The 23,786-nt window shown below is 45.7% G+C and overlaps 1 long non-coding RNA gene across 1 annotated transcript; it reads left to right on the top strand.

The window, feature by feature from the left end:
• The first annotated feature begins 15,385 nt into the window (after positions 1-15,385).
• Positions 15,386-21,033, top strand: LOC136287684 (uncharacterized). The gene is made up of 3 exons (XR_010720257.1): positions 15,386-15,469; positions 18,493-18,547; positions 19,755-21,033. It is a non-coding gene; the product is annotated as an uncharacterized lncRNA (long non-coding RNA).
• The last annotated feature ends 2,753 nt before the right edge of the window (positions 21,034-23,786 follow it).

Below are 23,786 nucleotides of genomic sequence, written 5' to 3'. Positions count from 1 at the left end.
TTTGTCAGGAGAAACTACCAGGTTGCTAAAGGCTCAAACCCAGCACTTTGTGGTCAGCTGTAAGAGCACCCTATGTGAAACACTGGTATGTCCTCTACTTTCAGTTAGGCATCTTGAACACAAATTAGAAGGTGGATTAATTTATCAGCAGTTGTGATTAATGATGCCAGTAATATGAGCCCAAAGTATCCATAAATCATGGCTCAGCTTCTCTCTCCCCCACCCTGGCTGTTGCAGCTGCCTTAGAAATCATAATGTGCAATAACAAAACATTAAAGCATTGGGGTTCCTCTTAATTGCTTCTGGCTCTTGAGCCTTACTGGCTACTTGGTTCACTGGTGTAGCTATTTCTCTGAGGTGCATGGCAAGTTTGAGCTCAGTCCTCCCCCACAAATGCTAAATGCCTCTTTCTTCCCTGTCTGAATTCAGCTAATATTCATTAATCCCATTGATCCAGGTGCTCTGCATCCCAGAAAAGCGCCAAATATTGCTGACATAGTAGGAGTAAAAAAAAAAAAAAAAAGAAAAAAAAAAAAAAGAATAATTGGCAACTTTGCAGCCTCCAAATTAAAAGAAGAACAGAAACTGAATATGGTAGGGAAAAAAAAAACAACCCAGAAGGAAAGAAAAATTCTGTACTGAATAACATTTTCCCTTTTAGTTTAAACAGGATTTTCTTTTTAGCCTCTTCTGAGGATTTCTTCTGAGTATAATTCTCTCCAATAGCCCTGCTAGTGATGTTGTGTTTTTACCGTAATTTGTTAGTCAAGCATGAACCAGGACCTCTGTGGGTTCCCATTCCCAGCCTTTTTGAAGGCTAAATAGTTCCATTCTCTGCACTCATCTGCTGCCACAGGAGAAGAAAAGAAAAAAATGTAGGAAATTTGGATCCGTCTAAGCCTGGCTTGGAAATTATGCCTTGGGTGATGAAGCCGGACTGTGTCATTTCAGCTGACATTTGCATTTAGCATAGTTAGAGTTAAATGCCAATATCTGGCATTGTACACGGCAATTAGCAGTATCATTTGTTCTCATCTGAGCACTTTGAGGGGTTTTTGTTCTGTGTTTGTGAACAACTTGTTGAGATGCATTTTTACTGCAAATTTTATAGAAAAAAAGATATATTTTAATATAAAAAATGGCTTTTTATTGTTGCAGTTGTTCTTCTGATAGCTATAAGCTATAGTGCATAAAAGACAGACGCTTCTACCAGTGCTGTGAAGTTTCCTAAGGACAATGCAGTTTCAAAAATGCTTGCAGTGTAGTTCGTAACCTCAAGTCTCACTTAGGCGCTTGTAAATGAGAGCCAAAGTCTTGTCTTGCTCTGAACACAGCATGGGCAGCCTTGGGAAGTTGGAGAGCTCTGGGTGGATGCTGTCTGCCTGCCTGGAGCTTGCTGCAGGATCCAGTCTAAATTTGCCTTGCAGTCCACCAGCCTTGTTCTTCCTTGTGTCATTCAGCTTCTCCGAGCTAGAACTAGAAGGGCCCCATGTTGCTTTGACACCGCTTCACAGCCTCTGCTCTCGAGCCCCATGCAAAAGCCAAGAGAAGAAAATTCACCAGGGCTGCAGCCAGAAAGTCTGCTCTGAATGGCTGTGGGCATTGTACCTGTCTTGACAGCTTAGTGTTTGTGAAGTGTTTTGAGTCCCCTGGAGGGTGGGTGCAGGCTAAGTCACAAAGGGTATTTTTGGGGCTGCAGAATACACCCTGGTGACTTGTAGACACAGCTGCCTCTGAAGACACTGGGAGCATTAACACATGAAGGATGACAGCAGCCAGGACCAACATGAAATAGCCACGGGAGGACTTTGAAAAAGTTTTAAGTAGGAGACATGGAGGGCTGTTAACACTCAGGGCCAGATCCTGACCCTCCCACTGGGCGGGCGTGCAGCCCAGCCGGAACTGTGTCGCCTGGCGGGGCTCCATACCAAGGAACAATAATCACGTCTAAGGATGGCTGGCCTGCCTGGGTGGCAGCGCTGGCATCCTGGGCTCTGCAGACAGTGCACAGCTGAGAGGTCACCAAGGTTTTGAGGCTGCTCACCACAGGGCAGACATTCACTGATGAATGGCATCAGAGGAGATGTGGGCGTGTTTGGCGGGGCACATGAAGGCAGAAGGGTCCAGTTTGCCCTGGCTGTGGCTTGGGTTGGTTGGGATACCAGCTCTGCATATGGGGCAGCCAGATGCTGAGCTGGCCTGGGGCTGGTGGGGAGTCGTTCCATCCCAGGTATATCCCAATGGCCCCGATGGTATGGACTAGTTGTCCATGCATCCCCCTCTGCTTTCTTTGAAGAAGCGTCTTAGAGGCTTAGTCTGTCCTAGGGGATCTGAATCCCTGCCTCCCAGACCTACCCATACACCCCACAGTCCTCTATGCACATGCCTGATCGGACATGCCCCCAGGAAATTCTTGCAGCCCAGAATCCTGTGTTCAGCACTGGCTGCATCTTTAGTCGCTTGGCCCCTGCTGAAACGTGTGGCCCCTTACTTTCACTGCCCTTGGCTGGGGGACCCATGGCTGATGGCTGGGACCCCCCAATGTACCTCTCCAACAAGCGTTTCTCTTCTTCCCCACTGCTCTGGCCCACCCCAGCTTCTAGCGCACACACTCGCTTGCATAAGAAACACAAACCTTAAATGCAAAACATGAATTAAGTTAATTATCCAATTAATTGTAGCTACAACACATCTGCTATTGTTTCACAGGCTCTTCTCAAAATTTAAAACAGATTTAAGGGAAAAAAAGGCAAAACAAAATACAAAAAAAAGATCTCTCTGCCAGGGCAAATCCTCAGCATGCTATGAACAAATAAGACATCTGTTTAAAGTAAATTGGGGCTGGGGAGGATGGACTGGAGACAATAACAAGAGCGAGAAATAATAATGACAAGGCGAAATCCCAAAGAACTATACTCCCCTTTGAGCCAGAGGCTGCTCTCTTGTTGCTATGCAGGACTCTTCAACAGAATGTGTGAGCAAGTTAGCTGATCTTCTGAAAGTTAAATTGTAGTAAAACCATCAGAAAAGCCGTCAAGTCCTGTCTCTTCACGGTGTTTGTGATCAGAGGTGGTCGGGATGTAGGGGGGTGGAGTGAGAGGAATTAAATCTATGACTAAACATTTTTTACAGCAACAAAAGGACGGCGATTAAGAGATAAATTAATGCTCTGGCAACGCTTCCTGTTTTGAAGGATGCAGCAGTGGGTAATGAATGGCTGTGTTTGGAGTGAGCCTGAAGAGCCTCTTGCAGAGCTCTCTGCTCAGGCCAAACTGCAATAAACTGACCCTCCTCGTCTCCAGCTCCTGCAGGAAATGGACTTAAAAAATCTTTGGCAACCTCTGCGCCCCCTTTTTCCCCAGGGTTGTCGTCGATCGTTTGATCTTTCCCTCTTTCTCTCTCCCCCGCTTCTAACCTTTTCCAATTCCCCCTCCCTTGGAGTCTGAAGTCTATTTTCGGTGCTCTGCTGTTGAAAGGCTTTGAAAGTTTTGTTTTCAGCAAAATATTTCCTTGAGAGCTCCCGCCCTGTTCCCTGCTCCACACTGTGGGCTTGCAGGTTATGTTTAATGCCCCCTGGAGTGAGTCACGGGGCCCCTCTGCAGCCTGGTCCAGAGCGCAAGTGACAATACATGCCCCTGCTTATTTCCAGGAGGAACTCTGAGAGGTGGCTGTGCCTTCAGGCTTGCGTGGAGTGTCTGTGACATCTCTGGGTCAGTTCCAAGAGTGTGGCCAAGTCACCTCCATGGAGGGGCAAGGACAGAACGGTGGGGGAAGAAAGGATGGGAGGCAGCTTGCCTGGCTGGGTAGTTTGTACAATGGGCAGGTCCCCTTTTTTCCTTCTGCTTTGGTGTGTGTGGCAGTGCCTGTGGGAGACGCTGAGAGCAGGGAAGGGCTGGCCGTGGTTACCCCTTGTGCTGAAACTCGGGTGGGGCGAGCAGTCACACTTGCCACCACGGAGGCTGAGCGGGTTGCTGTCCAGGGGTCCCTGGGGGGGACATTGTCCAGTGCAGCTGGGCACGAAGGGCTGGACCCTCCCCCGTGTCCGTGTCCGTGCTGGAGCACCGTTGCAGCGGTGGCCTTTTGCTGCCGCGGGACAAGCCCGGCCAGCACCGCCACCTTCTCCCCCCCCCGCCCCGGCTGCTCAGGAACACAAAACAATTTCCTTGGGATCAGTGCCCGTTTCCTCCCCGAATGAGTTGTGAACAAGGGTTTCCTTGCTGCCACTGCGTCCCACCCATATCCTCCTGAGCCCACCCTTCCAATCTGACAGCACAAAGTCCTGAAGGAAGTGTTGAACCACGTGTTCAGCCGGAGAGGCTCAATTGGTCTTGCTTGGCCATGGCTGGAGCAGAGGGGGAATGGCAACCTCCCTGCAAGACAAAGCAGAGCTTCACATGAGCAAGAGGAGGGAGCTCGCTTGAACATTGCTGTTTCTCCATGCCAAAGTTTACCATGGCTCTAGGGGCAGTGTTGGTTGCCTGCTGTGCACTGAGTGAGGGGGTCTTTAGCTTAGGAAAAAGGCCGCTAAAACTTTAATTCTGCCTGATGAAGCTTCACTTGCAAGTGCAGTGATTTCAATGTATTTTTTTCCCCAAAACCAGGTAATATTTGAGGGTCAATTTTGTGTTTGACACCACAGAGGAAGAATGTGTTCACTGTACATTGTGTGTAATGGGCTGTGTGGCACAGCAGTTTGCTGTCACTCCCCAGTGCAGCTGAGACCTTCTGTAGGGCTTCATCAGTCAGAGCCCCAGTTCTTCCTCTGTGGTCTTTGCTCTGCAGAACAGTGCAGCTGATTAGTAAACCCTTTTAACCTCCTCCTTGAGAATTTGTCCAGGCACAGAAGAGGCATCCCTGGGTAGCAGATTCTCCAGTGGAATTGCTGCCTTGGCCATTGCTGCCATTGGCCATTCCTTGCTGCTGGATGCAGTCTGGATATGCACTGACACTGCTCTGTTCTGTGCCACAGGAGAGGGATTAAAAGTAAAGTGTTGACACTCAGACAGCCCCACGCAGAGCCACAGGCACACCCACATCCCCACAGCTTTCTTAAGCTCAAAGGGATCCAGCTACTCCAGTGGCAAGAGAGATATGCAGATACCCCATGCTCCACGATGTAGAGGATGGAAGAAGAGGCAGGAGAAATTGGGAAAACATAGGGTGACACTGTCCTCAGGCTGCAGAGCTCAGAGGCTGGGCTGCCAGCCTGCCAGCTCCCTTCTGAAGCTACCTGGATGCCCGGCCAAACTTCATTATGTTGCGTCAAAGTGGTTTTCATGAGTAAGGACTGTAGAAGTGGTCCTGAGCCCAAAGCCTTGAGTTCCCCTAGCAAACCAAGTCTCAACAGCGCTGAGCTGAATTACTTCTCCCCTCCCACCCTCTGACAGGGCACCTTTGCTTGTGGCTGGCAAGTGCTATAAAAATTACGAACTTAGAGGAAATAGCTTATTTTTTTCTCCCTCCTTTCTTTGTTTTTTCAGCTGTAGCAAGCTGGGCACCCCTTTCCTCTTCTGAAAGGTGTTGCAGAGGCTATATAAAACCTTCAAAACCGTCTCCCATTAGCACCACCTTCCTGACGACAGGGTGTGGTGGGGGCTTGTTTGTATGGCCCTGCAGGAAGGGGTGTGGGGACACCTCACGGCTGCCCCTGTGCCAGCACCTCAGGCAGGAACTGATCAGCTCCTGCAGGGTTGTGCCCTGCCCGGGATGACTTGTTTGACACCAAGAGACAAGAAATGCTGACACCTCTACCTGGCTGCAGAATTGGGAGAGGAAAAAAATACCCCTTTCGAGACCAGAGACATTTTGAGAGATTTGTGTTTTCAGTTCAATGAGCAGATAAAGGGAGGTGGATATTTTAGGAAGCAAATGGTAATGATTAGAGTTTTAAGTCTTAAGTAGTCATTTTGTCATAAAAGACCGAATTTGTATGCTTCAGAAAAATAGTCTTTTCCTCTCAGTTGATGATAGGTTTCCTTGAATTGCCATAATTATTCATCTTTTTATGAATGCATAACAGACAATGACATGTGATTAAATCTCCGCCCAGGGCTTCCTTTCTGAAGATCATAGAGATACATAGAAATCACTCTGCTCTCTGAAAGGTTGTTAATTCCTGTCCCTGTCTGCTGTATATACATACGATTCAGCATGTGCATGTATAGAGAATTCCACGATCTACCGGTGGTTATATACACAGCTGTGAAAGTAACAAATCTCAATTCACTCCCACTGGTGTTGCAGTCTATTATCTTAGAGAATATCATGTGCTATGTCACAAATTATAGCCAAAGACTAACAGCTTTGAAGAGAGTTCGTAATTTAAAAAATAAAAATCTTCCTATAAAAGAGCTAACAGAAACTATTTTAATCATTTCACTTGAAAATTATGGTTAGGAATTGGGGTAGAATTGTTTGGTTTTCCTTGGAAGGTAACAAAACAAGAAATTTAGTGATTGGGGAGGGGAATTTATTTTGAGAAATATTGTCTTGAGAGGGTGTAAAGGACACCTTTTATATCCTCTCAACACTGGTTAGAGCCATAGCTTGAATGCAGCCACATCTTATCATACATTTCTGTAGGTGAGGAAAGCTGGTACAGAGTCCATGACATCAGTACAGCATGCAATGCTAGAGGAAGGTTTAACTGGAGATTTTCCTGCCCATCAATGCAGCCAAGGCCAGCAGACACAGCTTTCCCAAGGTGCACAGTGTGACAATGGGGCACCTTGGCAGTGGTGCTTGGCTGGGGAGACCACTGCAGGCTGGGACAACCTGTAGGCTGCTGGAGATATATTTTTGCTAGGTTACAGTAAAATAAGAAATGAGACCAGCCCTTGTTTAGGTCCATAATGAGGTACACCTAAGTCTTACAGTGCTGCAGGTCTCCTAGCTCTGCAGCTGGTATGAAGGTGTTTCCCTCAGTCAGCCCTGGGGTACAAAGTGAATGACAGGGTGTCAGAACAAAAGGGATTCTCATAATTTCCTGCCACTCTGTGCTTTTATTGCATCTCAGAGGAACATGGATGCATTTGCAATCATCTGCGGGAGACGATGCATTAGCCACTTGTGAGGACCTTGTGTGCAGTCAGATGATAGCTCCACCACACTGCTGGCAGTTTTTGGGGGGCCAGAAAGCAGTCCAGACCTCGCAGTGCCAGTGGTGGGTCCATAATTCTGCCCCTCCTCAAGCACAACAATGCCATATTGTCAATATGTGATCATTCAACATCAGCAGTCTCCCTTCCCCCTGCCCTTCATCTTGCCCAGCATTGTAGAGTAAATGCCAGAATGTACAAGTCCAGTTTGAGATTAAATGCCACCCTCATTGCAAATGAGAAAGATCAGCTTTTTTCATTGGAAATACCCAGAGAAAAGTATTCTTGTTTGTTTTCTGTTCTTGCTAATATTTAGAAACCAATCCTTGTTTCTGCTTTTTATTCATTGCAAATTGTCCAGCAAAAGAATAAAGGTTAATATATGCCATCCATTCTATTAATATATCGAGATCTTTAGACTTGAAAAGACCAGAAAAATTCAAGTTTGCCCTGTGCATATCAGAGGGCTCATAAGAAGCTCCAGCTGAAAGTCAAAACCATGCTAGCTTGGCATGACTTCTTAACCTGAAATACACCCTCAGTGGTCGGCTCAGAGCATGGATAGGAAAAACCCTTTGGCTAAGCGTGTCTGCCTATTCCTGTACTACAGAAGACCTAAATCATCCCACAATCTTCTTATAAAATGCAAAGGATACTTCAGCCCCACACAGTTGCTTTTCCTACTACAGCCAGGTGATTAGGTCTCTTGTTTAGGTTAAGGAATGAGATTCTAACTGTTGGGGGGTTTAAAGTCCGCAGTACAACTAGATGGAAGTCACTGGACTTTTATTGAATTGTGGGAACTTCTTGGCACAAGTTTCTGAGTAAATGCAGCTGTGACCAACTTGAGATTAATATTTTGTGATGAATTTAATGCTATTTGAGAAAACAACTTGTCCTGAGAGCCTTTCCACCTCTACCCTAGCTGTGATTCCCAAGCAAGGTGGGAATCCCCATCACAGTGGGGCTTGGTCTGAGGTTCAGGGGCAATTCAGACAGGATGGCTTTGCCATGTGTGGACACAAAAGTCTGCTGTGAGGAATGTACAAAAGGAAATGCCATGTCAACATGACATTTAGAGCTGGATGTCAGATTAGGAGGATGGCTTTGGAGGTTGGGACCTTAAGTCTGCCCCAGGCTTGTCTTAGGTATCAGCATCTGCCACATGATTTGTCCTTGGAGCCTGGATATGTTTGGGCATTTGGCCCTTAGAACAACTCAGTTACAACACACAGCACTTTTGGCCTGTGATTAGCCAGCCAATCCATATGGTGACATTACTGCTTCCTGGATGGGTGCCAAAGCTTGATACATGGGGAAATGATGACTAAACCAGGACAATCTCTCTTGAGCATGGCATGTGTCAAACAGCCCAGGGCCAAAACAGGAGCAAACCGGTCAGGCAGGGTAGAGAACTGACAAGGGATTGACAGAAAGTGGGAGGTAATTGCTCAAAAAACTAAGGGATGGCAATAAGAAGGGGAATTAGAAATGGCTAAGAAGAAAAAGGCTTGTTCCCAAACCTTTGCTTGCTTTCAGAACGGAATGTCACAAAGAATTATTTAAAGCTCTGAAATGGGGGTAGTTGGTTTTCTTTGTTACTGCTTTTTACCAAGAGGAAACTAAGGAAGTCTAATCCACTTCTCCTTGGCATACCCTTGAATCATTACTCAAGAACAACCCTAGTGAAATAACTGGGATCATATTAGTGAAAAATTGATTTAAGACTCTCTTTTCATAGGCTTGAACAAACACACTGGCCTTCACAAACCACAGAAGGGCTGAGGAACCTGTCCTTATGAGATTTCCAGGTTACTTCTGTGGAGACATCTGTGCCTTTCCAGGATGCTTATTGGTATCAGACACCTCCACCAAATCTTTAGTATGTAACCATGTGTGGTTGACTTTAAAGTCAATCAACTGAAGCACTGCTGTAAGTCTGTGTCTAGAAGCCTGTGCGGCTGTGAATGCCGACATCTGACATCTAGTGATGGAGACAGTTGAGAGATCATCAGAGCCCTGTTTTGCAGCTACAGGAAAACCCAAATGCAAGCGGGAAGGAATTCTGGAGGGACAGACTGGAACAATTGTAAATATTTTGCTTTTAGAAAATGAAGATTGTCTTTTCCAAATGGAGACAGCTGGTAGGTATATGAGAGTTGTGTAGTGACAGCAGCATTTTCTTGGAGCAGTCTCAATTGGATGACAGAAGTTTCTCTGTTCCCTTCAGGAGCATCACTACTGCAACTGTGTCCCACACAAAGATTCTTACCTTGCAGTTTCATCATTTGATAGCTATAATGAGCCACTGGGTTCTCCTGCGTTACATACACATCAGTATGTGAAATTCCCAGAAGTTTCTGAACAGAGCATTCACTGGTGGCATGTCAGAGTTGCTTTGCTAACCAGATGTGAATTCTTTGCACAATTCACGGAGTTTTCAAATATTTCACTCCTTATTTAACTAGATGCAGACCTAATTAAGTAGAAATAATCATATAAGAGATCAATTACCTATAGATCTGTCCAGTCACTTATCAGAACTTTCATATAAGATAAATCTATATTGCAAATGCCACTCAGTTAAATATTTATGAAGAGATCAGAAGAGGGAGAGTCCAAATAATCTCCTGTGGGGCTCCTCTCTTGCCTTCCCTTGTTGTTCTTGTCCTTACAGAACTCAATTATATTCCTCTCATTAAAAAAGGTAAAATATGTTTTTATATGATTTTTAATGTTTCTGGTAACATTTTATTTGAGGAATGGGGTGGGAGGGGAAAAGTAGAACAGAAGCATAGAGGGAAGGACTGGAAATCTGCACGATTTATAACAAGGAAGCAGTTTTCCTGAGGAAGAACACAGGACAGGAGCTGAAGGACAGCCAAGGAGACCTTTGGAGGATGTCTGTGTTACTGTGAGCTTGCATTTCACTCGGTGCCTTTCAATGTAAGTCCTTTCCACTCCTCAGCAGCAAACCAGTGAAGCCACTGTGGATTCACATAGCTTTAGTTGCATAAGTGTAGCCTGAGAATGGTTGCCCATCTGAGCTGAGAATCCAGACTCTGAAGCATAAGTCCTACAATTTAAATTTATAAATGCAAATAAAGAATGTGCTCAACAGCAGTGATCAAGTTAGTTACAAAGTAGTGTAAGACTGTGACCCTACTGCTTCTTTGAGTCAGAGGCTTTTCTCTAGGCCGTGTTATCTCGTGTAATGCAAGCAGACTGGATTAATTAGGGCTATGTTTTCTCTATTGTGACTTCAGGGAGGTTATAAGAAGGATGAATCTGTCCCTGAGGACAGGCCCAATTCACAACTGTAATGTCCTTGTCTGTTTCATTGTGCCATGACTCTAGAGCTGGGTCAAGGTTTCTCAGCAGTGCAAGCAAAACTAATTCTGCTGCTTCAAAAATGAGGGCAAACTTTCCTGAAAATTATCCATTTAGTTTGTGGCTACAGCAAAGGGCATTTCTGAGAAGGTGAGAGGGCAGAGACCTAAGGTACAACAGTGAAGACCTTTGGCTGTTTGGGGATTATTTGGAGCCTTGGTTAGAGAAAATCAAAAAATGGGGAAATGAAAGGTATGAAAGTATCCATGGGATGCTCAGGACAGATGGAAAAGAAGGGTTGAGAGGGATCAGTGAAAGGGCTGGAAGAGATGGTCAGGGGAGGCATTCAGCAGCTGTTGGGAGAAGGCTTTTTCCTTTCCCTTAGCCTAACACCTTATTGATTCTTTCCTCCTCCTCAGTTCTATCTCTGCCTGTGCATAAGGAGGCTGCGAGTGCCCCAGCTGGAGGTCATGTGCATGTTGCTCTTTGAGCAGCAGCTGAAGTAGCCAGTTTCCTGCAACATCAGCTTGGGGCTTGCATTGGATTGTCTGGTATCTAATAAGATGTAAGTGCTGATCTGTTTTTCCCTCTGTGGACATTCATAATATCTCTTTCCCAGGGGAATCTTCACCATCTAATAAGGATCACATTCAGGTTGCAGCCTTCACGTCCACAGGGCCACCAATTGGGTTTTTCTCCTCTAGCCAGCTGCCAAATTTCATAAAATGTGTTGAAATTTAATACCTTGAAGACTTCCTATTGTCTGTCAATTTTTATTGAAATTGGTCAACAGGTTCAAAAGTTGCTGGTGAGGGAGAAGCACAGCTGAGAGCAGATAGACAGGTGGAGAGACACACATGAGGGTGAAACTACAGCACTACCTCTTTGGAAAACTGAACTAAGACAAATGGATAGACACTCTGGCCCATGCTGCTGCTCTCTGCTGTGTGACAACTGCAACCATAACACCCCCAAGCCATCAGCAGGATGAGTCTACATCCTTTTGCTATGTTGAGAAGTGTGATCTTTTCCTTACAGAAAACAAAGATACTTGGTTCTGGGCAAACGTTTGCATCTGACTTAAAGCTCTTTTTTACTGAATGTTCAATTTCAGATTTTGTATGTGCCATCCTTCTCTGTGCAAAATTACTGATGCTGGTATATGAGGACATGTCCTGAGCAAAAAAAAACCCCAAACAACAGTCTTCAGGGCCTGACCAATCCTACCTGTGCCTTGCAAGGTGAGGATGTGAACATTACACCCATATGCTTTCTTCAGTACATCTTGGCACCTGTCAGACTGTAGTCCCAGCACAGGTTACTCTTCCTGAGTCTCATCATGGGCATGATGCACCTCACAAGCTAGGATGAGGTGAGACCCTGTATTCAACACTCTCCTCACCAGCACGGTTCGTGTGGCTGTGGGAGAAAATACACAATTACTCAGCAGAGGATGTAATAGCAGGCATGCTCCTGCAAGCTGAGGTGTTTGTGGAGATTTCTCAGTATCCCTGCCCTTTCCTGCATGCTGGTGACACCAAAGAGTAGGTCTGGGTAAATAATTGTACTTTCTGTTTGTCTTCCAAAGACACTCCATCTGATATTGAATAGCTGGAGGTGACTTTCCCACATGGGGCGGTCCCACTCTGCATAGCACATTGAAATGCTCCCCCCAGTAATGGGACAAACAAGATAGACTTCTAGTTCAGAGGCGATGACATGTACCCAGAGATGAATATTTACAACCTAGCCCTGAACAAGTATTCAGAGCAAGCAGAGTCAGCAGGGGACTGAGAACACCTTTTCCCTTGAACCTGCTGCAGCCTGGAAGTGTGTGAGCTCTCCCAGCAGGAAAAAGATGTGGATTCGTAGCCTTTAAGATGATGGAGCAATCCACATTTGATCTAGGGTAAAAGGGCACAATGTCTACCTCTTCCCTATTTTTTATTTCTTTTCTTCTTCCTTTGTTTTTCACAGAAATCTTATCTGCCCTGTCCTCCTTTTCTTCCTCTTCAGTTTTGGTCACTTTGCCACTGAGCAGCACCAGCAACAAAGCTTCTTTCTTAAAGCACTACATCTTCAGCTGGTGCAGGCTTGTTGCACAATCAGTTGAAGCTGTTCTTATATTGCAGTGGGTTATTTGGGTGTTCCTAACCTTGCCCTAAGTGCCAGCTGCTTCTGTATGAGCCTGACTGCAAGGATGTGCTAGTCAATGGGATTTCAGGTTGGATTTCCAATGAAACAGGTACTTCAGTGCGTGCAGCTCTGGCATCCTCAAGCAGTATTTCCAGAGATTCTTTTCGTGGAGATTTCTGGGCTGAAGCTTGGTGTTATAATTTTAACACAATCCTTATATATTTTTATCCCAGCCAGTGGCACTGGGAATATTTTAATGAATCATAGAAATGTTCAGTCCTTGTTAGGATCCTGCTAAGTTCTTTGCCTTAATAATTATCTTGTGGGTTAGCTCAGTCAGTACAAAACTATAAGACAAGAAAAACATCCCTGGATCTATGCTGGAGTCAAATAACTCAGCAGTTCATTTGAATGCAATGGGAAGTGGAAGTTTAGGATCAGACAGTTCAGATTAGCAGGCCAATGAACCCTCCTCAGTGGCCAATGAGCTATGCAATTCATGATGCTGCCCTACTCATGCTTTTGTCAGAGGTTATGAATCAGAAGCATTTTTGACAGCACTGCACAATTTCTGCATTCACAGCCCAGAAAGCCAAAGTGAGCGAGGTGGAAGCACAAAAATTAGTTTGTTTTCCAAAACCCTCCAGCTCCACTCAAAGCTTCTGAGTCACTCTGGAAATCTCACTGGAGAGAAATGAGATGCTCCAAAAACTCAGGTGGTGGATGATGGGGAATGTTGGTCTTAGAAATGAATCCTGTGTTTATCAGACAGAAACCTAGGACTTGATTCCTTGAGGGCTATGTTTATACCTTATTCAGTATAAGACCAGTGTGCTGTTGTCACTGATTTTGGTGAGAGATGTTGAAAGACGTCTTATGAAAAACCTTAGGATTCAAAGGACCAACTGCACTGCAAGATGAGCTGTAGAATGATTCAGAGGAGGCTGAGCACACTGAGGAATGAGCTGTCCTACCTAGCCTGTCCTCAGCAGCCTAAGGTTCTGTTCAGGGATCAAAGCCACTTTTTGTGGGGATAATCTTCCACACTTGCACACAGGTGAGCTGTTTGCTCTCCATGCAGTGGAAAATACAGGTATTTCTGTCATAAGAGACTTTCAGTGAATGAGTGAATGGACCTGTGATTTTACTTCTATTGTTGAAAGAGCAAGAGCACTTTCTTAGTCCCAATGCCACTCTCATATACAGTTTGGGGGATGGTAGTGGGGTAGGGAGTTGACCCTTATCGTCTGATCCTGCTTCACTGCAGGCAGGGAGAGATGAAATAGCACAGGAGTTCACTGAACTTTGCAGCATAGACCCATGTTTAGCACTCCTTAAGTATCTGAAGCCCTGATGCAGCACAGTTGTATGGATACTGCAGGATTGTAGTTGGAGGGTGGGACTTCAAATGGAATACAGACAAACTGATATCCCAGCTTTGTTCATTTGAAAATTTCCCTTCTTGCTTTGTGTGTATCAGTGATCTCTGGTGCCAGAGAGAGAGATCGTGCTATTTCCATCCTGTGAAACCTGCCGGAAAAGTCTACTTGTGAACAAATAGGTCTAAGCCAATATTTTTTCAAGTCCTAGGCTGGGACTGTGGTGAACTGTACACAACAGTACAGCTCTGTCAATATTCCATCCTAAGCAAGGGTGTTTTCACTGTTCTGTGCAATTTATCTGCCTATAAAATGGGGAAACTGCTGATCTCATCCATAAAGCTATTTTGAGAGAGCTCAGTGGAAGGTGCAATAGAAAAGTTGCCCAGAATTACCCTCAGACAACTGGAGAAAGAACAGTGCTGATGAAGGCATAAGTTTCTTATGATTAAAGCCAGTTTGCGATAGTTGGTGAAAATGAACACCTTCAAGTGAACTTGTGACGTTTCGCTTTCTGAGGTTATTTTGCACTACAACCTCTGTTGAATTTATAAATACTATGATCATGATTTCTTCCAGGGGAATAGATCCTCCAGTGAGGGTATCCTGCCTCTGGATGGGCAACATCAAATTCTTCCTTAATAAGGTGCTCTCATTTAGACCAGCTGCAAACCTGGGGTGTCAGTGCAAATTTCCTGTTTCCTGACAATATTGCTTGTGAACCTTGTTGCATTTACAGTGCCTAAATCCCTTCATCTAGAGCCTGGTCTTTGTTAGGTCTTGGTGACTTTGGATCTCTCTTCAGCTTCCAGAGCAACTTCACTGAATTTGAGTACTTCCACTAAAAACTTCACTTCATTGCAATATAAAAACAGTCAGAGAGTAAAGTCACATCCCTGGAGAGTAATAAGAACACGGGGTCTGGCATGGCTGCATTTTTCCAGCAATTTTCAGCAGCAGTAAGCTGAATTCTGTGTTGATGTGCATCCATGTGGCTTCACAGAAGGGGATTTTTTTTTTCTCCAGTCATTTTTTTTATGTGAGGGGTGTCTGATGCCTGCACGTATGATGTGACGTGGAAGACCCTACAGCCGAACAGCTGTGAGAAGGAGCCTCCTGTTATCTATTGTGCGTGGAGCCTACCCTGTAGGTCTGCATTGGCAGCCACATATGGAGGGAACCCTTTTCATCTTCCCCTCGCTGACTGCTGAGGGCTGCTCCCGTGCGGCCGCGGAGGGCTGGGGGGCCCACGCTGTACAGTTGTGGTTGCGAATTCCTGGGTGGGGAGGAGAGCTGCAGGGCTGCATGGGGGAGGCTCTGCTGGGGCCAGGGCGGGATCTTTTCAATGGCAGTGCAGAGGAGCTGGGGATGGGTTAATTAAAATGCTCGCAGATGGTTTGGGTTATGGGACACATGTGTGCGCCCAGCCGCATGACTCTCATCCCAGCCAATTAACGGCCCGGGAGAGGGACACCGGCCTCATGTGGGAGAGGGATGCTGCCTGCACTGGTCGTGGGCAGTGGGAAGGTAGGAGCTGCTTGTGGGCACTGGGGTTGGTGGGCATCCTTCAGGGTGGGTGCCAGCTGAGAGTCTGTTGGCTGTCCCCACTGCAGAAGCAGGAGGACCTGCAGTTGTAGACCGAGCCTCGAGTGCTGCTGAAGAGTGGAGCCCATGGGGCCCAGCCCTGCTGGGGGAGGACTGTGTGGGAAGGGCAGCAGGGACGTCACCTGTGTGCCCTCTCTCCAGGTCTGGTTTACTCCAGCGTGAGTCAAGGCCACAGGGAGCTGGAGGAGTGCCGTGGGTGTACAGTGCCTGCACCACCTGTGGAGCAGTAGTGCATGGCCTCTGATTTCATATGTGCTCTGGACACATTTTGCACTGGGAAACCGGGGAGAAGCACTGACTTCTGGTGATGCAAGCATAGTCCAGGAATGAATTTCTTGAAATAGTTTTTTTTTTAAACTACAAAGGGGTATTTTAAGAAAGTTAGAACAATACAGAATGTGATTTATCCTGTCACTGAGCTCTATGCAAACCACAAAAATGCGCTTGAAATATTAGTAATTCAGTGAAATTATGTCACTGGCTCTAAGATTAGCTGAGAAACAGAAACATGACAGTAAAAACTGCTCAAAAAACAGATGCCTAAAGACAGGAAAAAGAAAATCAATCCAGCTCCACCCTGTTAGATTAACAAATGAACAGTAAATCTTGATTATTTGCTAACATTTGCTGGAATGCAAATTTGCAGATGCTCAGGAGCTTGAGCTGGTTGATAGTCAGGGGGCAGATGCCTTTGGATATTTCAGAGCTAGCCTGTGGCCTTAGGTGGTTCTGGGTTGAAGATGACCCATCTCTTTCCTACCATGTTGGAGTGTGCATGTGGCTTGTCATGGCAACCAGCTGGGGTTGACAAGCATTGCTGCATGTTTATGCAACTTGTGATTTGCTTGGGCTGATTATCCCTTTAACTTCAAATGTTTTCACTGCATTGCTGGCATTTGGAAATTTGGATACATAATGCTGTTTGGGTCTTTGTTTTGTAAAGCCAAATACCTTAGATGCTATCAGAACTTAACCCACACCCATGCTGAAAGTCTGTCAGTGTAGGGAATTGAAGCAAATTGTTCTTCCAAATCAAGGGTGCAGATGTAAATTCTGGGGTCAAATACGATCATCTCTCAGGCAGTGCTGGTCCAGTAAATGGTGGTTAGAATTGCCTGAGCCTCTGCAACTTGGAAGGTGACTTCTTTCCTCTTGGTGATAAAATTATATTTTCTGCTTGAATTTGCTTCTGAACCCTTTCCATTCTTGGAAAGGAAGCCATTTTAGTGTCAGAAATATTTAATTCTAAAAAGCTGTCTGGAGTGGCAAAGACAAACTAATCAATGTAAGTGCAGGAAAAAACAGTCCATTAAACCAAGAGTAAAAACAAATGCTGGAAAATATTAACTGGAATCCAAGACTTAAATAGTCTATTGAATGAGGAGCTTCCATCAAAATTTAGAAGTTTTCTAAAACGAAAATGTTTTTGTGAAAAAAATTGTCTTTTTGCCAAGAGGCTAAATGTTATTAACAGAAGCTTATAAAATAGGAGAGGAAGTGATGGAGAGGTGCATTAATTATGAGAATTAAGTGAAGAATGCAGTGCAAGCTAATCAATGTTTCTCTACTATGGTCTGTACAGTCAGGAATGGCAAATTTGGCAAATTTGGTGTAACGGATGTCAAAGGAGCTAACAGAAGTATTGAAAGACACTGCAAGCATTTAGTGAACTCTTTGCGAGTTTTTAGCCTTGATCATGGCTTTGCAGTGCTGCAGACATCAGGGATGGCTCCATGGGCACTGGGACCTGTATGACAAGGCTGAGCAGCTGGGGCAGAGTGCCCTGTAGCACCGTTTCTGCCATGTCTTGAAGCCCTGACTGACTAGCCATGCTGCCTTGGGGACTGCTGTTTTGCTCTTCTTGGCAAGAGTCACCACTATGCAGAGGTCCAGAGGCCCTGCTGGGTACATGTCTGTGGCATTTTGTGTGATTGTCCTGAAGGGCAGCAGAGCCTGGCCTAAGGACCTGGGCTGCCTAACCTGGTTAAAGCCCACGTTAATACAGGCATGCAGTTTTTGATCATGGTGCAGTATGGAGCAAGTGATATATGCCTACAAAAAGTGATGCTGATGACCTTTAAATCCCATTGGAAAATATAGTCTGAGCTCTTAAGACATTGAGACAGCTAAAGAAATGTCCCCATTACTGCTGTCAGCAGTGGTGGCAGTGACACTGGCTGCATGGTGCTGCTGTTTCATGGGGTACAGGTGCCTCTTCCTGGAGCAGGACAAGAAGGGTCAGAGGAGAAAGCCCTGATTATAAATATGGGAGAGACCTGTATGAAATTTTCTCACTTCTGTTTATTCTCATATTTTTGATTATAAAAATGTCTGAAGTGAGATCAGTAAATGTATCGATCTGAGGAGCCAACAAAACAACAGCAACAAGAACTAAGCCAAAAAACCCTCCCCACAAAGTCATCTCATGAGGAAATCATGTGGGTCTGTGAGTTCATTTTGGCTGGAATACCCAGTCATGCAGATTTTGCACTGTCACAGGACACTTCTGTACAGAAGGTACTTCTGTAATTCAGCTGTTTTTCTCACCATCTTAGGTTAGGAGTGGGACAGAGAAGTACATGCGTTATTCTATTCTGCTCTGCTAAGCCAAAACTAAGCACAGATGTACTGTGGCCAAGACTGTTTAGCTGAATTGACTGTTTGCCATAGCTGCTTTCAGAAAACACATAAAACCTCTGTCACATGAAGAAATTTGCCAGAGGGGAGCTCTCTGTCTTGCCAGAGACAGTGTTGCTTCACATGAGCAAAAGGGCACAGTAGTATGTATGGCTGCCTGCAGGGATATATTTTGAGGTGATGTCCACAGTAGAGTGCAAGCTTGCTTAACTGATTAGGCATTTGCATTGATTTAAAAATGTATGCAGAATAGTCTCCTCACCCTACTAAAGTATTTGTGTTTTGGTTTCTTGCATGCTGAAATGCAGAGTGATCAAGGGCCATAATACTTGTCCATCCATGGCGGCCTTGAGAGAAACACAGGTTTGTGTCAATATTTTGTTTTCCTGTCGAGAGTTGATGCGTTTGCTCACAGGACTGACTGAGCTGACCATGGTCAAGGGATGTTATTCGGATTGATACAAAAAGGCTGCGCTCCAGAAGGAAAGGATTCAGTGAAAAAATCCCATTTACAGTCTAGAAAAAGAAACCTTATACATACAAATCTACATCCAGCTCTGCTAACCACAATCGAGGAAAAAAATAAAACCATTTTCAGAAGAAATTTAGCTTCTGGTAGGGCGGAATTTATGGGAATTGCCTGTCATTCACCTCATCAAAATAGAATCATGTTGGGTAGAAATTGTTGGGTACTGAAAGCTTATTATTGTCATAGCTTCTGAAGGAAATGTTCCTGAAGCTTCTCACCACCCTGTTGTGGGGATGTCTAGGTGCTTTCTGGAGTTGGTGGGCTGGCAGAAAGCATCAAAACATGCAGATTTTATCTTTCAGACAAAAATAAAGGAAGGGACTTTTGTTGGTTCTTTTTGTTTTCCACTGACCCTCATTTTAATGCAGACTGGCTCACTTTGCCAAGACAAATATGATGTGTTGGCTCTGCTGCTGAGCGTGGTGTTGGCTGAGGGTCACAGAGTTAGCAGGGTGTTTGAAGGAAGAAAGGTACCCATCATGAAGCAGCTGGGCAGATCTTAGACACTTAACACCTGGGTCAGGAATGGCTTCCACAGAGACATTTTTACACATACTAATTAACCAAAACCACCTCAGGTAAAAAAAAAAATCTTTTATAATGATGCAGGAGGGATAAAAGCCTTTCCATGCTGAACTAATAAGCACAACACACAGAAATCAGCAATGCTAAGATTTCACCTTTTATCTGTTTGTTAGATTTTGGAAAAGGCTGGGTGGTTTTTGGGGACTTTTTATCTCCCTTTATTTTTCCTCTATATCACCCCAAATTATGATCCAGTATTATTGAAAAAAAGAGGGATCTGAGGCCGTGAATTGTTTCCTGGATGGATGTGTGGGGATATGGCTGCCTCTGATTTCCTCTCTGTCAGCAATATTAATAGTAGAGGTCCTTTGTTGTGGGCTCAGAAACTGCACTGTCATGAAGGAGAGGGAAAAAAAAGGCTTCCCAGGCTGAGAACATAGCCTGTGGGCCTTTCTGTGTCTCTCCAAGAGTCCCTGGGTTTTGCCTTTCTTTTACTCCTGCTGTGCTTGGTCTCAGCCCAGGTGCTGGTGGCCAAGGGGCTGCAGTGGAGAACAGACCGTGTGAGCTGGAGGCCGAGGCAACCCTGCTGGCAGAGACCTGTAGGAGTGAGAAGGTTGGTGGTCCCCTCTGCCTGTGATCCAGGACACCAGTCCAGAGCCAGCCCTTCTGCAGAAGGGAAGGTCTTCAGCATCCAAGCTGTGTTGTTTGGGCTAGGCATCCGCACCAGCTTCCCTGTAAGCCTGTGGTCCTCTGCAAACCTTGGAGCCCTTTCCTCTCATCTGTGCTCTGCCACGTCTTTGAATCCAGGACTTAATTTGGACTTTTTTTGGACAGACTAAAGAGGGTGGGGGCTGTTGTCATAATTTCTTCTGGTATTTATTTTTGCACAGTGCACACTTTCCACCATTGTCCAGAACAAAATCAGGAATTATCTGCAGAAAATTGTGCAAATCACCTGAAGCCGTTTGTTTATAGTTCAAAATGAGGCATTAAAAACAATGGGCCGAGTAAAGCATGAAAGTAGATCAATCCCAACCCCGTTCTAACTTCCTCTCCTTCAAAATCACTTTGAACCTACAGTAATTATGATTGTTTCTGCTAGCTTAAATCACCCTTGCCCTCATTAGAGCTGTGCAGAGTGACCATTTTCCATTTCATGAGTTGCCACGTGTAAAAGCCGCTGTGTTTGCAAGTATTCAGGCATACCTGGCTGCACTACACAAGTCATAAGTGATAACAGTCATAATTAATATCCATTATACACCTTCCATGTACACTGACATCACTGATAACGTCAAGCACAATTTATGTGGTGCTATGAACAAGCTTCAGTCTCTATTGAGGCATCCTAGAGATGGGCTTGTTGGTTGTACTGGGAAGGAGGCTCCTTTTAGACATTCACCCTGAGTGTTTTGAGGTAACACAAATAACCTGAAGTCATATCCAAAGTATAGAGTTTCCGTGGGCTTAGAGTGAGAAAGAAAAAAAGAAAAAAAAAGAAAAAAAAAAAAAAAGAAAAAAAAAAGGGAAGTGGGTTTCCAATCCGTCAAGAATTTTTAGGCTGTTATAGACATTAATGTTGTTTTTAAATTAAGTGTTAGATTCTTTGGACACACTTATTGTTCCAACAAGTTTATTTCAAAGCTATGACCCTCTTGGTAGCTGTCAGTCACTTTTCATACACTGAGAAACCCTTTTTCATGTATTAAGAAGATATTCTTTTTCTACAGTGAGAAGTTGACAAAAAATGCTATCTAAATGCATTTGCAGTAATATATCCTTTTTCCAAGTGTGATTTCAAAAGTCTTCTGGTGACCACTGTCGGGGAAAGTGGATCCCATCTCCTTCTTCTGCCTTTAAACCAGATGTTTTTGGAGACTTCTAAATTTCATAGCTGATGTTAAGGCACCAGTCTGCCTTCATGGCAGAGAAATAGAAAAAAGCGGTATTCTCTAAATATCTTAATTGCCCCTCCTGATATCAGTGGTGTTACATCTGGGGTAATTTGGCCACTTAATTACCTCAGAAGGAGTCTGAGCATCGAGCGGAGATGACGGTAAAAAGCCCAGGAGTGCGAGTGCATCCCGCCCCCCCCCAAGAGGTCTAAATGGCTGCCCGGCGGTGTAAACTTTTGTACCCCTTTCATGCCCTGGGAGGTTAATCTCTCCATGTCCTCCCCCTTTCATATGCATGAAGAAGAGGAGATTTAGGGGCTGGCGGGCGGTGGGGCGGGCGTGCGGCCGGGGGCAGCTGCGGGGCTGCCGGCGGGGAAGAGGCCGGGCCGGGCCCACTGAGCGGAAAGAACAAACTCTCCGGACCCGTCTGACACGCGGGTCAGGGGGTCAGCCCGAGCTGGTGGAGGCGGCGCAGCAGATTGGAGGCTCGCGATGCCCCTCCGACATCATTTAGACAAACAAGCAGATGGCAGGTGTCAGCGGTGACAAAGAGCCATCTGTGCAGCGGGGACCATCCCCTCCATTCTCTCACAGGCTACTTCATTAAACCCTCACTTCAGAGTGACTGCGCCGTAGCCTTTAACCAACGGGGCCCCTGGTAGCACGGGGTGGGTTTTCTTTCCCCTTCTTCTTTTTTAAGTTTTATTTTATTATTTAAGGGCAGCTCGAGTTCTGCTCTCAGCCACCAATGTGTTTGTGCACCTTACTGCCTCCAAAGGGGCAAGAGGGGAGGAAAATAAAAACAGAAACACCCAACAAAACCCTCCTGCCATGCTGAAGAAAAACATGTTTGCGCAGAGCTGAATAAGTGACTGTAAACACGGCAGAAGGAGGTTAAAACCCCCTTTGGGAACTGCTGGTTATCTGGTCTGAGGGGCTGCAGGGAAGCCCTGGGGAGTCCAGGGGGTTTCCTTGCGTGGAGTGGTGGAGAGGGGCTGTGCAGGGCAAGCCAGGTGCCCTGTGGGCAAGAGTGTCCTCAGGCGTGGCCATCCCAGCTCTCCGCTCCTCTGGAAGCTGAGGCAGCACCTCTGCGCCTCCAGAAATCCAGATGTTCCTCCAGAAACTGCCGAGGACGAGCCTGGCCACAGGGCAGGCCCCAGGAGCGGGTCTTGTCCGGGATGGGTATGGACTGCAAAGAGAGAGGCACAAAGTGACAGCAGGGCTGCCAGCGCCAGCACTGGCCGAGGAGCGGACAGAAGAGCAGTCTGCTCTGCAAGCCTCTGGTGGCAGCAGGCCTGAGCAGCGGTGACATCTTTCTGACCTGGAGGAGGAAGGGGCAGGGAGCTGATGTGTGCCACCGTTTATTTATTTATTTGGTTGGTTGGGCCGTGATGGGGGATCTGGGAACTTTCTAGGCCGGTGCACCTCTGCGGCCAGTCGTGCTACTTTAGCCTCCCCTGCAGATCCCAGTGGAGAACGGCACCGGCATTGCCTCTGAAGAGGCCTGGGTGTCCCGGGGAGTCACAGGGGAGCTCTGCCAGGGTCTTCTGGGAGACTCCCTGCCCCTTCCTGCAAACACCAAATGGAGAAAGCTGAAAATCCCCTGTAAGAAACAACAGGATAGGTGGAAAACACCCGGAGACACCTCTTCTCCCCCTCCCTGTTTGCCCATCTCAGAGAATGTGCAGATACCAGAAAGCAACACTCAGTAGTGGATTTTGGGATTGGTTCAAACAAAGCAAAAGCTACTCCCGAGCTTCTGCCAAGTCTCTGATCAGGCCTGAACTGAACATTTCAGCACTGCTGGAACGGGTTTATTGGTTTATTTTTTTGTTTCTTTCTTTCTTTGTTTTTTGGGGTTTGTGTTGTGTTTGGTTTTTTTCCCCTTGTTTAAATGGGTCTCTGCATTTTCTGATTTCAGCTAAGGAAGCAGAGATGGAAGCACTGAGAAGCTATATTAAATGCTGTCCTTGCACCATCACTGATTTCAGCAATACCAGGTGGGACTGGAAATATCCTTGGAAAGTACATTTCAGTACATCTGAAAGCAAGAGCTTTCAGACTGAGGTTGTCCAGATATGTTGAGAGCTGTGACACTTGGTCAGCTGAGCTAGTTGAAGCCAATGCTTTTCTTTTGCCAGGTAGCAGCATTCACCTGAATAGTAACCCTGTGCTTGATGACAATGCAAGGGGCATCATTTCTTTATACAAGTCCTGTTTATAATCACAGCTTGTGATGTGTGTTGGCATGGCCTTACTCAATCCTATGAAATGGTCACAAATGGCGTGTAAAAAGTGTGAGTACCAGGCCATTTCCTGAATCCTTCTGAATGTCGAGGTATGAAAAGTGAGAAGGGGCAGAAAACTCTCCTGTATCAGCAGCAGCCATGTCTGGCTTTCAGACTGGCACCATCAGATCCTTTATTAGTTTATAAACATTGGAGTCCTCTGGGGGATTGTCCAGATCCACTTACAGCCCCTGAGTGACAGAGGCAATGCTTGGAGTAAGGCAGCATCCGTGAAGGAAATTTGGCTTCTCTGTTAACAGAAAAAGGCTCCTGGGACTTCAGCAGAAGACTGACCAGTTACATGCAGGAAGCCCTTTAGTGCCAGCAGTCACTCCCCTCAGCAGAAGGGAAATGGCTGGTTGGCT

The sequence above is a fragment of the Chamaea fasciata genome, unplaced genomic scaffold (assembly GCF_029207755.1).
Source record: "Chamaea fasciata isolate MVZ Bird 193981 ecotype frontalis unplaced genomic scaffold, bChaFas1.0.hap1 SCAF_3, whole genome shotgun sequence".
Lineage (NCBI taxonomy): Eukaryota > Metazoa > Chordata > Aves > Passeriformes > Sylviidae > Chamaea > Chamaea fasciata.
This window is presented reverse-complemented; position numbering and strand designations above follow the sequence as displayed.